This window comes from Podarcis cretensis, assembly GCF_951804945.1.
Source record: "Podarcis cretensis genome assembly, chromosome: 9".
In the NCBI taxonomy this organism is placed as follows: domain Eukaryota; kingdom Metazoa; phylum Chordata; class Lepidosauria; order Squamata; family Lacertidae; genus Podarcis; species Podarcis cretensis.
The window spans coordinates 772,501-784,817 of NC_137178.1; the positions used below are offsets into that span (position 1 = coordinate 772,501).

General features: G+C 49.8%; 1 protein-coding gene across 2 annotated transcripts in view; it reads right to left on the minus strand.

Annotated features, from left to right (window-relative positions):
• Positions 1-12,317, minus strand: part of WDR54 (WD repeat domain 54) — a 307,575-nt gene that overhangs the window by 184,560 nt on the left and 110,698 nt on the right. The window contains exon 1 of one of the 2 annotated variants that reach the window (XM_079991062.1): positions 254-276. The exons of the other annotated variant lie outside the window; for it this stretch is intronic. The gene's annotated coding sequence lies outside the window, so the exon portion shown is untranslated. Of the gene's footprint in view, positions 1-253; positions 277-12,317 lie in introns of those variants that run through there. 2 annotated transcript variants of the gene reach the window in all.

Below are 12,317 nucleotides of genomic sequence, written 5' to 3' on the forward strand. Positions count from 1 at the left end.
AACACTGGCCTGCGAGTGCTCCGGTTGGAGAACAGCCTTGACCAAAGGTGTCATGGGCTTTGAAGACACTCGAACTCAGGATGCAAGGGAGAAACGTGCTAAGAGGAAGGCATGCCTGGCAAATCCACTCCGTGATCAATTCCCATCTAGAAACCAATGTCCTCACTGTGGAAGGACGTGTGGGTCCAGAATTGGCCTCCACAGTCACTTACGGACTCATTGTTAAAACCGTGTTTATGGAAAGCAATCTTACTCAGATACGAGGGATCGCCAAAGGAGAAGATATGAAGAATGGAAGAAAATGTTAAAATATACATTTCCTAAAAAACCAGAATTATTTTTATTAGGTATTTTGACAACAAACATCCCAAAGGTCTATAAAAGAGTTTTTCTTTATGCTACTACGGCTACCAGGATTCTGATAGCAAAGTACTGGAAAAGGAATGTTCTACTGACAAAAGAAGAAAGGAACTGGAATTGACGAAATTAACAGAATCAATAAGAAACCACTCAGGAGATAAGATCAGAAAAGAATGGGATGCTTTTAAAACTTATAGGATGAAATATGGTTCCAATGATTATACGTGGTTGAGCATAGATTAAATTCCACAGAGATAACAGAATGGTTTTTCGCAGAGCTAAAAATGAACACAGAGACTTTAAGATATGAGAAATTAGGATCCGCATAGAGGTAGAAGGAAGTCATTAAATAAATCAGGGAATAAAACCAGAGATTAGGTACAGATAAGAAAGTGAGAGGTGCGAGGGGAAAAAAGATAAGGTCAAGATAAAAGGATCTCTTACTGGAAATATGTCTTTAGAATATCATCAATGATGGTTTGTAATTCTTAAATAGCTGTATGTTTTTTGACAAGTTTTTTCCCCTTTGTATCTTTTTTCTTTCTTTTCGTTTCTTCTTATTTTTTTCTTTTTGTGTGGATTTTTTTTATATAACAGTAATGTGTTTAATTATGTGCAACGCTTAATGTGCAAATAAAGTTTATTACAACAAAAAAACAAAGTGGTCTTCAAAAGCCTTGCTGCCTCAGACTGCAGAGGCGATACCTAGCCGTTGTGGCGAGTAGCCATGAATCTTCCTCTCCTCCATGAATCTATCCAGTCCTCTTTGGGAGCCCGCCAGGTCACAGGCCATCGCTGCCTCATGTGGGAGGGAGTTCCACAGTTTCAGTCCTTTTATGGTATCCTGAATCTTTCAACGTGCACCGCCATGGCAGGTCCATAACTTATGGTAGAGGAGAGGGTCCTTGTTCTCGCATTTTGCTCACAGGTTTCCTATGACGAGCATCTGGTTGACCACTGTGAGAACAGGATCCTGGAAGGGACCCCTTTGGCCGGATCCGGCAGCCAGGCTCTTCTTAGGACTGGGAATGTTATTTGCCTGAATCTCTGAAGTGCTGCTGCCCGTCAGAGTGTCTGGGAAAACCCAGCTAGATAGGCGGGGTATAAATAAATTGTTATTGTTTAGTCGTTTAGTTGTGTCCGCCTCTTCGTGACCCCCTGGACCAGAGCACGCCAGGGACTCCTGTCTTCCACTGCCTCCCGCAGTTTGGTCAAACTCATGCTGGTAGCTTCAAGAACACTGTCCCACCATCTCATCCTCCATCGTCCCCTTCTCCTTGGGCCCTCCATCTTTACCAACATCAGGGTGTTTTCCAGGGAGTCTTCTCTTCTCATGAGGTGGCCAAAGTCTTGGAGCCTCAGCTTCAGGATCTGTCCTTCCAGTGAGCACTCAGGGCTGATTTCCTTCAGAATGGAGAGGTTGGATCTTCTTGCAGTCCATGGGACTCTCAAGAGTCTCCTCCAGCACCAGAATTCAAAAGCATCAATTCTTCAGCGACCAGCCTCCTTTATGGTCCAGCTCTCACTTCCATACATCACTACTGGGAAAACCAGAACTTTTACTATACGGACATTTGTTGGCAAGGTGATGTCTCTGCTTTTTAAGATGCTGTCTGGGTTTATCATTGCATTATTATTATTATTATTATTATTATTATTATTAGTGTAGGAACAATGACCTGGCTGGGTATAGGGCAGCCTCTTGTGTTCTTTGAGCCCCAGAAGATCCTGCAGATCGAGCCCAGACAGCCAATCCACATGCCTTCTAGACAGTGGCTAAGTTCAGGCATGTCCTCAATGGGGTTCATTTGCTAATGACCCTCATTGCTGCCCATTAGATTCTGACCACACAACACACCTTCCCCACCCAAGACAAGGGACAAAAGGATTAAGCCCCACTCACCCCTTAATAGCTTAAGGATTCATTCATTTGCCCCCTTTTGGGTAATAATAGCCCAATAAGGAGGCTGCTGTGCCTAAGGAGAAGGTGTTTGTTCTCCAGAGGGGGCCTTGGGCAAGAAATGGGCCCTGGCCCTTGATCTCTGCAAGGATTCCTCCTTTGGGCAGCCTCAGTGGGGCACCTGAGAGGCTCCCTCGCCCTGTGGGGCAACTCAGTGACATGCAAAGGAACCAGCTCTCAGCTGCTTCCAGGTCATGCTCTTGGCAAGGCACAATTAAGTGTGCAAATTTGCCAGCCCATTCACACAGAGGAGAGAACTATCCAGGAAATTTCAGGCAAAGCACATCATAGTTTGAAGAAAAGCAGAAAATGAGGTGTGTGAGTGAGTTTGTTTTTTAAAAGTTTTAAGAGTGACATATTATTTTTGCTAGGAAAAAGAGGGAACGTTCGGAAACCAAAACAAGGAAATTTATTTCTTTGCAGTATTTTTATACTGTCTTCAGTTATATTCCCAGAGCAGTTTACAAAACTGAAAGAAAGAAAATAAATAAATACAGGGGGGAAAAGTTTAAAGCCATAAAATCACCACAGCGGCATAAAACCATTACCAGAATTAAGAATTCCTTTCACACACAGATTCTTGCTACAAGCAGCCTGACGATGAGTTCTGGAAAACTCCAAACCTTTCCTCAGTGATAAAGCGCAACAGAGCCTTTTGGAGGATTTGAATTGTATCTAAAGAGGCTCAGGAACATATTAAAGGACACAGACACAGACGCATTTGGGTTTTTCGAGTCAGAGGGCTGTGATGTACACTGGATTTATTGTTGTTATGGTTTGTCTTTCCAGATTGCTTAATTTCATTATGTATTATTAAGCCGTCTATCGTAACATGCTCTGGGGTTGACTTTAATGAAGAGGCAGTTGTAAATATCAGGAAGGAAGGAAGGAAGGAAGGAAGGAAGGAAGGAAGGAAGGAAGGAAGGAGCAAACTTATCTGGGGTGCCAGCACCATGAAGGCCCTTCTCCCTGGCAGCCCCCCACCTCCCCTCAGAGGACAGGAGGCCCTTCTCCCCTGGTGACCTGGTCCTAAGCCACAAAGGGCTTTGAAGGTAATGGCCAAGATGCTGAACTCGTGCCCCACCAGAAGCAGCGCACTTGGCGCCACATGGGGAGACATAGCCCTTGGAAGTGCTGAGAGCATCTCCGCTTGAGGCGCTTCTTGGAATAGGACGGAAGGCCAGGCGCTGGGAGGAGAGATGAGCCCCACTCTCAGGATGCACACATCTGGAGATGTTGGCTGAGAACACAGTTGACTCTCAACTCTCAAATTCAGCTTTATGCGCTTGGCCAAAAAACTGTCTCAGCGACATCTGCGCTGGCCTGGGATTCAGGAGCATTGCTGCCCCTGTTCATGAGGGCAGAAAAGAGCCATCTCTCTCCTCCTCCAGGAATTTGCCCCGTCCTCTTTGAAAGCCATCCTGTGGGAGGGAGTTCCACAGTTCACATCTGTGCTGTGTTTGGATGTGCGTTAGATAGCAGGATTTAAATAAACATTCACATTATTAGCATCAGAAAATGTTTGGGAGATAGTGAAATAAGATGGTGTATTTAATTTTATTTTTATGTTTTTAAGGTTTGATGTTATGTTTTAATAACTTTTTCTGCTGAGAGATAGCAAAGCGGGTGAAAATAGAAACAAACCAGAAACGCAAGTTGGGGGAAGTCTTGGAAGGGAGGGAGGGAGGGATATATAGCAAATGTTAAGAATTTGAGATGTATGTAATGAACGAAAATGAAAAATGAATAAAATAAATATATAAAAAAAGATGTGCATTTTTCTCATGACCACCGGGGAGCAGTGGGGGCAAGAGATTCAAGGCAAGACCCCAGTGTCGGGGTTGGGGGGAAGCTGCCAGAAGGCGAAATCCCTCCTCAGTTCCACACCCCCTCCTGCCAGCACCAGGCCAGAGGCCAGATGTTTGGGGATCCCCAGAACAAGAGGCAAGAAGCGGGGGGGGGGTGTCCTCTGCCCACCTGGTGTGTGTCCTTTGCAAACAAGCCTGATGGACGCGGCTTCCGTCCAACCCCACACATCTGAAGGGTCCCTTGCCTGGCTCCTTTGATAGGTGTGGGGTCGGAGGGAGGAGCTGGGGGGCTCGCCCCCCACCTCGGAACAAACAAATCTGTGTTTGCCCTTCCCTTCTGCAGGGATGGGACGGGGAAAACCTCTTTGGAAGTGCAAGAGTCACGGGGTGCTGTTGCCCCAGACAAGTGTTTGAACATGTTTAACCACTTTGCTGGAGGGGGGGCTTTCCTTATTTGCAAAGGCGCCTTTGAAAAGGGGCCCTTAACGGCACGGCTAGGGCAGGCAAGGCAATCCAGACCCCCCTGGATTTATCAGGGGTGGGGTGGGGAGGGCTGCTCCTTCAGGCCTCTTAATGGCAAGGCTCTTTTACAAGTCCAGCCTTTCATCTCCCCTTTACAAGGACCTCTTTGCACTGACCCCAAAGCTCCTATGGGGTGGGCACTCCCTCCCTCCGCCCCACAAGGCAAAGCGGTGGCGGCAAGAGAGGCTGGGATGCTCCTACGTTGGTGGGGGACCACCTTGAACTTTTATGGGCCCCTGGATGCAGGACACGAAACCCTCCTGGCAAAGGGGACCGCAGAGAGTTTATTAGGCAAATTTGTGGAGGACAGGGCTATTGATGGGTATTAGCCAGGGTGACTGAGGTCTGCCTTCGCAGTCCGAGGCAGCAAGTCTGCTGAACGCGAGTTTCTGGGTACCGCAGAAAAGGACAGTTGCTCTTGGGCTCAAATCCTTTGGGGCATTTGGTTGCTGAGAGAACAGGACGGAGGACTCGATGGGCCATTGGGTCGGCCCAGCAAAGAATCCCTAATAATAATAATAATAATAATAATAATAATAATAATAATAATTTATAACCCGCCCTCCCCAGGCAAAGCCAGGCTCAGAGCGGCTAACAGCAATAAAAGCAACACAGCATTCTAAAATCAATTCATTCTAAAATCAATTCAAAATCAAATTCATGGCAACCATTGGGCTGGAGTTCTGTGAGGATCACCAAAGGAGGGGGTCAGGCTGTGCCCTGGCCAAAGTCCTGGTGGAACAGCTCCGTCTTGCAGGCCCTGCGGAAAGATGTCAAGTCCCGCAGGGCCCTGGTCTCATGGGACAGAGTGTTCTACCAGATCGGGGCCACAGCCGAAAAAGCCCTGTCTCTGGTCGAGGCCAGCCTAACCTCCCTGTGGCCTGGGACCTCCAAGATGGTTTTGTTTGAGGACCGTAAGATCCTCCGAGGGACATACCAGGAGAGGCGGTCCCGTAGGTACGAGGGTCCTAGGCCGTATAGGGCTTTAAAGGTTAAAACCAGCATCTTGAACCTGATCCTGTACTCCACTGGGAGCCAGTGCAGCCAGTATAGCACCGGGTGAATGTGATCTCACAGTGAGGACCCTGTAATGAGCCTCGCCATGGCATTATGCACACACTGGAGTTTCTGGGTCAGTCTCAAGGGCAGCCCCACATAGAGCGAGTTACAGTAATCCAGTCTGGAGGTGACTGTCGCGTGGATCACAGTGGCCAGGTCAGGGCGAGAGAGGTATTCTTCAAGGTCAACTTTTGATATTGCTACTCAGTGTTATCCAAAAATGGCCCGACAGACACATGAAGCAGAAAATGGGGAATCCCCCAGCGCCCCCGCCCCATTTTGGCACCTGGGACCCGCAGCGCAGGATCCCTTGCCATATGCGTAATCTCAACTGTGCACCATCATTTGTCGCCTTGGTGTCCCTAAAGATGTCGGGTGACTTATGCATTTGATGCCAGGTGGAAATTTGGCGGGTGAAGCTTCATGCAGGGAAAAGCAAAGTGCACAGCGAACCTGGCATGGTGAGAGGAAACCCCTGGGGTGTCTGTGTGTTGTGGACCAGGACCCATTATGAGTCAGATCTGGATCCTGCCTCTTGCCGAAGGCAGCATTTGGACCGTGCATATGCTATTGCTACAAGTTTATCACGGACTTTGGCTAGAACCTTACTATTATGCAAATACGTTTTCTTAAGGGCCTGTGTGAACTTGACGGCACAGGAAAAGTTCAGGTTGAAACAGAAGGAGTCTGCTGAATCTCTAGTGGCAGGGAGTTCCACAGGGCCAGCTGGGCCAATGACACTGAAGATTTGGTTTCTTGTTGTGGTCAGATGATCCTCACCAACCTAGAACAATAAACGTACGAACGAACTAAAAACCACTTAGCCATCTTTGCCTCGTTCTCTGTTGCGGAGGCAGGGAGGAGTTGCCGCCCCTCGGTGCTGGGGGACCTGGGAAACTCCGGGGGGCTGACACCCAGCTCTACCTCTCTTTCAAATCGGAACCAGTGAAGGCAGTGAAGGTCCTGTGTGAGTGTCTGGAGACGGTTGGAGGATGGATGGCGGCCAACAGATTGAGGTTGAACCCTGACAAGACAGAAGTACTGTTTTGGGGGACAGGAGGTGGGCAGGTGTGGGGGACTCCCTGGCCCTGAATGGGGTAACTGTGCCCCTGAAGGACCAGGTGTGCAGCCTGGGATTCATTCTGGACTCACAGCTGTCCAGGGCGGCTGTCTCCCAGCTCCATCTGGTACGCAGGATGAGACCCTACCTGCCCGCAGACTGTCTCGCCTGAGTGGTGCATGCTCTGGTTATCTCTCGCCTGGACTACTGCAATGCGCTCTACGTGGGGCTACCTTTGAAGGTGACCCGGAAACTACAACTAATCCAGAATGCGGCAACTAGACTGGTGACTGGGAAAGGCTGCTGAGACTACATAACACCCATCTTGAAAGACCTACATTGGTTCCCAGTACATTTCCAAGCACAATTCTAAGTGTTGGTGCTGACCTTTCAAGCCCTAAATGGCCTCAGTCCAGTATACCTGAAGGAGCGTCTCCACCCCCATCATTCTGCCCGGACACTGAGGTCCAGCTCCGAGGGCCTTCTGGCGGTTCCCTCCCTGCAAGAAGCCAAGTTACAGGGAACCAGGCAGAGGGCCTTCTCGGTAGTGGCACCCGCCCTGTGGAATGCCCTCCCTTCAGATGTGAAGGAAATAAGCAGCTATCTTATCTTTAAAAGACATCTGAAGGCAGCCCTGTTTGAGGAAGCTTTTAAATATTTAATGCTGTATTGTTTTTAACACTTGATTGGAAGCTGCCCAGAGTGGCTGGGGAAACTCAGCCAGATGGGAGGGGTATAAATTAATATCATCATCATCATTATTATCTCATGGTTCCCACCCTTGTGGAACTTTGTGAGACAATCACTGGCATTCTGCTTTGGAAACCCAGCACCTCCCCTGAAACCTAGCCCCATCTTTGGCAGCAATCCCTCCTGGTCAGGAGCGAAAACAGCAGAAGGGACCCCCGGCCCCCGAAACAAGACTTGGGCAGCGTCACAGCTCACTCAGCCTTGGGTTTCCTGCACTGCAGGGGGTTGGACTAGATGACCCTTGGAACCCCTTCCATGATTTGCCTTGCCGCTCTCCCTGCCACCTGCATTCTCTCCCTCCCTGCCCCCCTCATCCCTGGGACCTAGTGAAACCCAAGCCAAGGGGACACTGTGGGGCTCAGTGGGGCTGTTTCCCCCCCCCCCGACACCCAGCCTGGCCTTCCAGATGTTGGGGAGGCTGGTCCCTCAAGCCCCATATTCCCTTCCCTATAAAATGGAGACTACTCTGGAGCAGGAGCAGCAAAGGGAACTTCTCCCCACTTCCTCTCCCCCCCAAACACACACAAACACCCCCCTCCCTCCCTCCCTCCCTCCCGTGGCTCTGGGGCTGAGGTGTGACTTTTCCCAGATCATTAGCAGAAGGCAGTACATTTTTCTAAGGCTGCAGAAAAGGAGCAGCCACCTGAATCCCACCAGGATGGCCTCCGTGGAGGTGCAGAGAGGGCTGCCCTTTCTGAGGACGGGGAGGAGGTTTGGGTTCGAGAACAGCCTGGCTCTGGGAGAGAGGGGGACCCGAGAAGGAGCCTCCCACCAGTGTTAAAAGTGCAGCCCTGGATCCTGCAAGCGGAAAGTGTCAACAGGGCAACAGTGCCTCTGGGCCTGTGCTGAGTGCTTGCCCCTCGCCCGGAGCTTTTGCCAACACACCCAGGACCACAGAGGGGGCAGGGAAAACCAGAGGTGCACATTGATACATCTATTTGGTGCATTTTCTACCCTGCCTTTCTTACATCCGAAGGTGGCGTAAATGGCCCTGACCAGAGCCAGATGGGTTTAGTTTTGACTGATTGATGGACTGCATTCCCCCCCCCTTAAGGCAGAGCAGAGGGGCTGCATCATATCTGCTAGAACCATCTGGCTGCTAGATGGGTTGAGCCCCAGCACCGCTTTCCAGAGGGAGCTGCCTGTGTCTCAGAAAGCCAAAGTCTCAAAGGAGAAGCCTCACCAATGGGCAACAAAAGATCTTCTGTGTGAGTTTCACCCAGGCAGTCCGCGGCTTGACTGCGGATTTGTGGGTGAAGGTGGGAGATGGCAGATCTATCGCACTAGACATTCATATTGACTTTTAATTTCTGCTTTTGTTTCCTCTTCTTCTTCTTTGGCAACCCCTTGTAGATGAGTAAAATGGTTTTCCATAAACACGGTTTTAACACTGAGTCCGTAAGTGACTGTGGAGGCCAGTTCTGGACCCACACGTCCTTCCACAGTGGGAACATTGGTTTCCAGGAGGGAGTTGATCACAGTGAGGGTTTGCCAATCTTGCCTTCCTCTTAGCACGTTTCTCCCTTGCGTCCTGAGTTCGAGCGTCTTCAAAGCCCATTACACCTTTGGTAAAGGCTGTTCTCCAACTGGAGCGCTCGCAGGCCACTGTTTCCCAGTTATCACTACTTATACTGCATTTTTAAATATTTGCATTCGGAGCGTCTTTAAACCTCTTTTGTTGTCCACCGGTATTCCGCTTTCCATTCTTAAGTTGGGAACAGGGTAGTTGCTTTGGAAAACAATAATCAAGCATCTAAACAACGAAGTTGATGTTGAAGAATCATCACTTCAACAATGAAGATCTTTGCTTCTTCCAGTACACTGACATTACACCATTGAGTTGGATTTGTGGCGCTGCAGAGGGGTTATTTTGTACTTGTTGGTGCAGTACTTTGTTTTTTTGCATGTTGAGCGACAGGCCAAGCTTTTCGTAAGCTTCTGCGAAGATATTTAGGATGGTTTGGAGATCATCCTCTGAGCGTGCGCACACTACTTTGTCATCAGCATACTGAAGCTCTATGACGGAAGTTACGGTAACCTTCCTCTTTGCTTTCCGCCTGTTCAGACTGAAGAGATTCCCATCTGTTCCATATATGATTTCTACTCCGGTGGGGAGTTTCCCTTCGACAAAGTGTAGGATAATGGCAATGAAAATAATGAATGGAGTTGGGGCACAACCCTGTTTAACACCTGATCCCACTGTGAATGGTTCACTTTGAGAGCCATTGTTATCTGTGATTGTTGCTGCCATATTATCCTGGAGAAGCTGAATGATGGTCACAAATTGGGCAGCCAATTTTCAGAAGGACAGTCCACGGGGCATTATGATTTACAGTGCCAAAAGCCTTAAAAGGTAAAGGTAAAGGTACCCCTGCCCGTACGGGCCAGTCTTGACAGACTCTGGGGTTGTGCGCCCATCTCACTTAAGAGGCCAGGGGCCAGCGCTGTCCGGAGACACTTCCGGGTCACGTGGCCAGCGTGACATCGCTGCTCTGGCGAGCCAGAGCCGCACATGGAAACGCCGTTTACCTTCCCGCTGGTAAGCGGTCCCTATTTATCTACTTGCACCCGGAGGTGCTTTCGAACTGCTAGGTTGGCAGGCGCTGGGACCGAGCAGCGGGAGCGCACCCCGCCGCAGGGATTCGAACCGCCGACCTTTCGATCGGCAAGCCCTAGGCGCTGAGGCTTTAACCCACAGCGCCACCTGCATCCCTGCCAAAAGCCTTAGTCAGGTCTATAAACACCATATACAGGGGTGGGTTTTGCTCTCTGCATTTTTCTTGAAGCTGAGCAGTGAAAATCATGTCCACTGTCTAAAACCATTTTGGGAATCAGGAAGGGTCTCCTCGGATATTGTTAAGAGACAGTTTGCTAAGATCCTTGCAAGAATTTTGCCGGCGACTGGTATTCAGAAGCATGGCTGTGGAGGCAAAGCAGAGCCATCGATGGCAAACAAGCCTGCCAGTTCGGAAGCAGGCAGGGCTCAGGGTTGAACAGCTTCCTCAAATCAACTTGGAAGTTGCATTCAAATCAATGCAGGAGCTGGGCATGTTTAGCCTGGAAAAGAGGAGAGTGAGAGGAGATGTGCCAGTCCTCTTCAAATATCTGGAGGGCCGTCTCGTGGAGGACGGAGAAAGCTTGTTCCACAAGGGGTTGGCAAGATGACCTTTGGGAATCCCTTCCAACTTGACAATTCTGTAATTCTATGTGTGAATGCCTGCCTGCCTGACTGCCTTTGCTTCCTTGCAAAGCCAGAGTCCAGAGGCCCAAAGCGCCAGGGATTCAGAACGGGGCTGGCCTGTGGTTCCCCACACGAGGCCCAGGCGGTTCCTGCTTTCCTCCTGCTCCTCTTTGGGCCTGGCCGGCCCCTCCTGTCCCCAGCTGAGTTTTATTAAGACATCCGAAGTGGCTTCTCTCTCCCCCCCCCCCCCCGGCTGAGCGCAGTCAATCTCCCGCCACCCCCAAAGCCTCGTTCCCAGAGTGCCATTGGTCCGGCTACAACACCTGAAGACATGTGCACTGTTTGGGCTCTTTGAGGCCGGAGCTAATCCTGGCTCAGAGGGCAGCGGGAACAAAGGGGCCGCTTCAGCCGGGATGCCCAAAGATCTCCTCCCTGCGCCAGGCTCCCCGCCGCTCGCGTAATCCAATTGCGCTGCCTCCCCTCTCCCCTTTGATGAGGGCGGGGGGATTATTTTGCCAGGGCCTTGTTCTGCTCCGCTCGGACACTTCCTCTCGGTTTAATAGAGGGGATTAGCAGCTCCCTACAGGCTCCAGGGTGTAATCTCAAATCGTGCCAGTTCCACCAAGGGGTGCAACATGCCATGGGGCTCAGACAGCCCCCCAGGACTGGGCAGCGGCAGCAGGAAATGCCCAAGACCTCAAGCATCTTGGGGGCATCTAGTTCAGGACTGCCCGTCTGACTGGCAGAAATGGGTCTCTGGGATTTCAGGCAGGCTTCTCTGCCACCAGGAGACCCCAGCGGGGATTGAACCAGTGACCTTCGCCTTGCAAGGTAGATGCTCTGAGCTGCGCCTTGAGAGCAGCTTTCGCCAACTTGTCTCCCTGCAGATGTTGTTGGACTGCAGTTGCCATCAGCCCCATCCAGGGAGGGGGCCAGGTTGATGACGGCCATTTCAGAGCATCAGCAAAGGCTGCTCAAAGGACACGCCGGTCTAGGACAACGTGGTGTGCGCACGCTCAGAGGACAACCTCCAAACCATCCTAAATATCTTTGAAGAAGCTTACAAAAAACTTGGCCTATCGCTTAACATCCAAAAAACCAACAAGCACAAAACAAGTCCTCTGCAGCACCACAAAGCCATCTCAATGGTGTAACTTTGGAAAGTGTCAATCACTTCTCCTACCTAGGCGGTTGTCTTTCCACAAGGGCCAACATTGATGCTGAAATCCAGCATCACCTGAGTTCTGCGAGTGCAGCTTTCTCCTGATTGAAGCGCAGAGTGTTTGAGGACCGGACATTTGGACATTCGCAGGGAAACCAAAATGCTTGTTTACTATTGTACTACCAACCTTACTGTATGCTTGTGAAACATGGACCACTTATAAACGCCATCTCCAACTTCTCGAAAGATTCAATCAATGGTGTCTCCAAAATATTTTACACATCACATGGCAAACTAATACCAGTGTACTGGAAGAAGCAAAGATCACCAGTGTGGAAGCAATGATTCTTCAACATCAACTTTGTTGGACTGGTTATGTTGTGCAGATGCCTGATGATCGTCTTCCAAAGCAACTACTCTATTCCGAACTTTAAAATGGAAAGCGTAATGCTGGT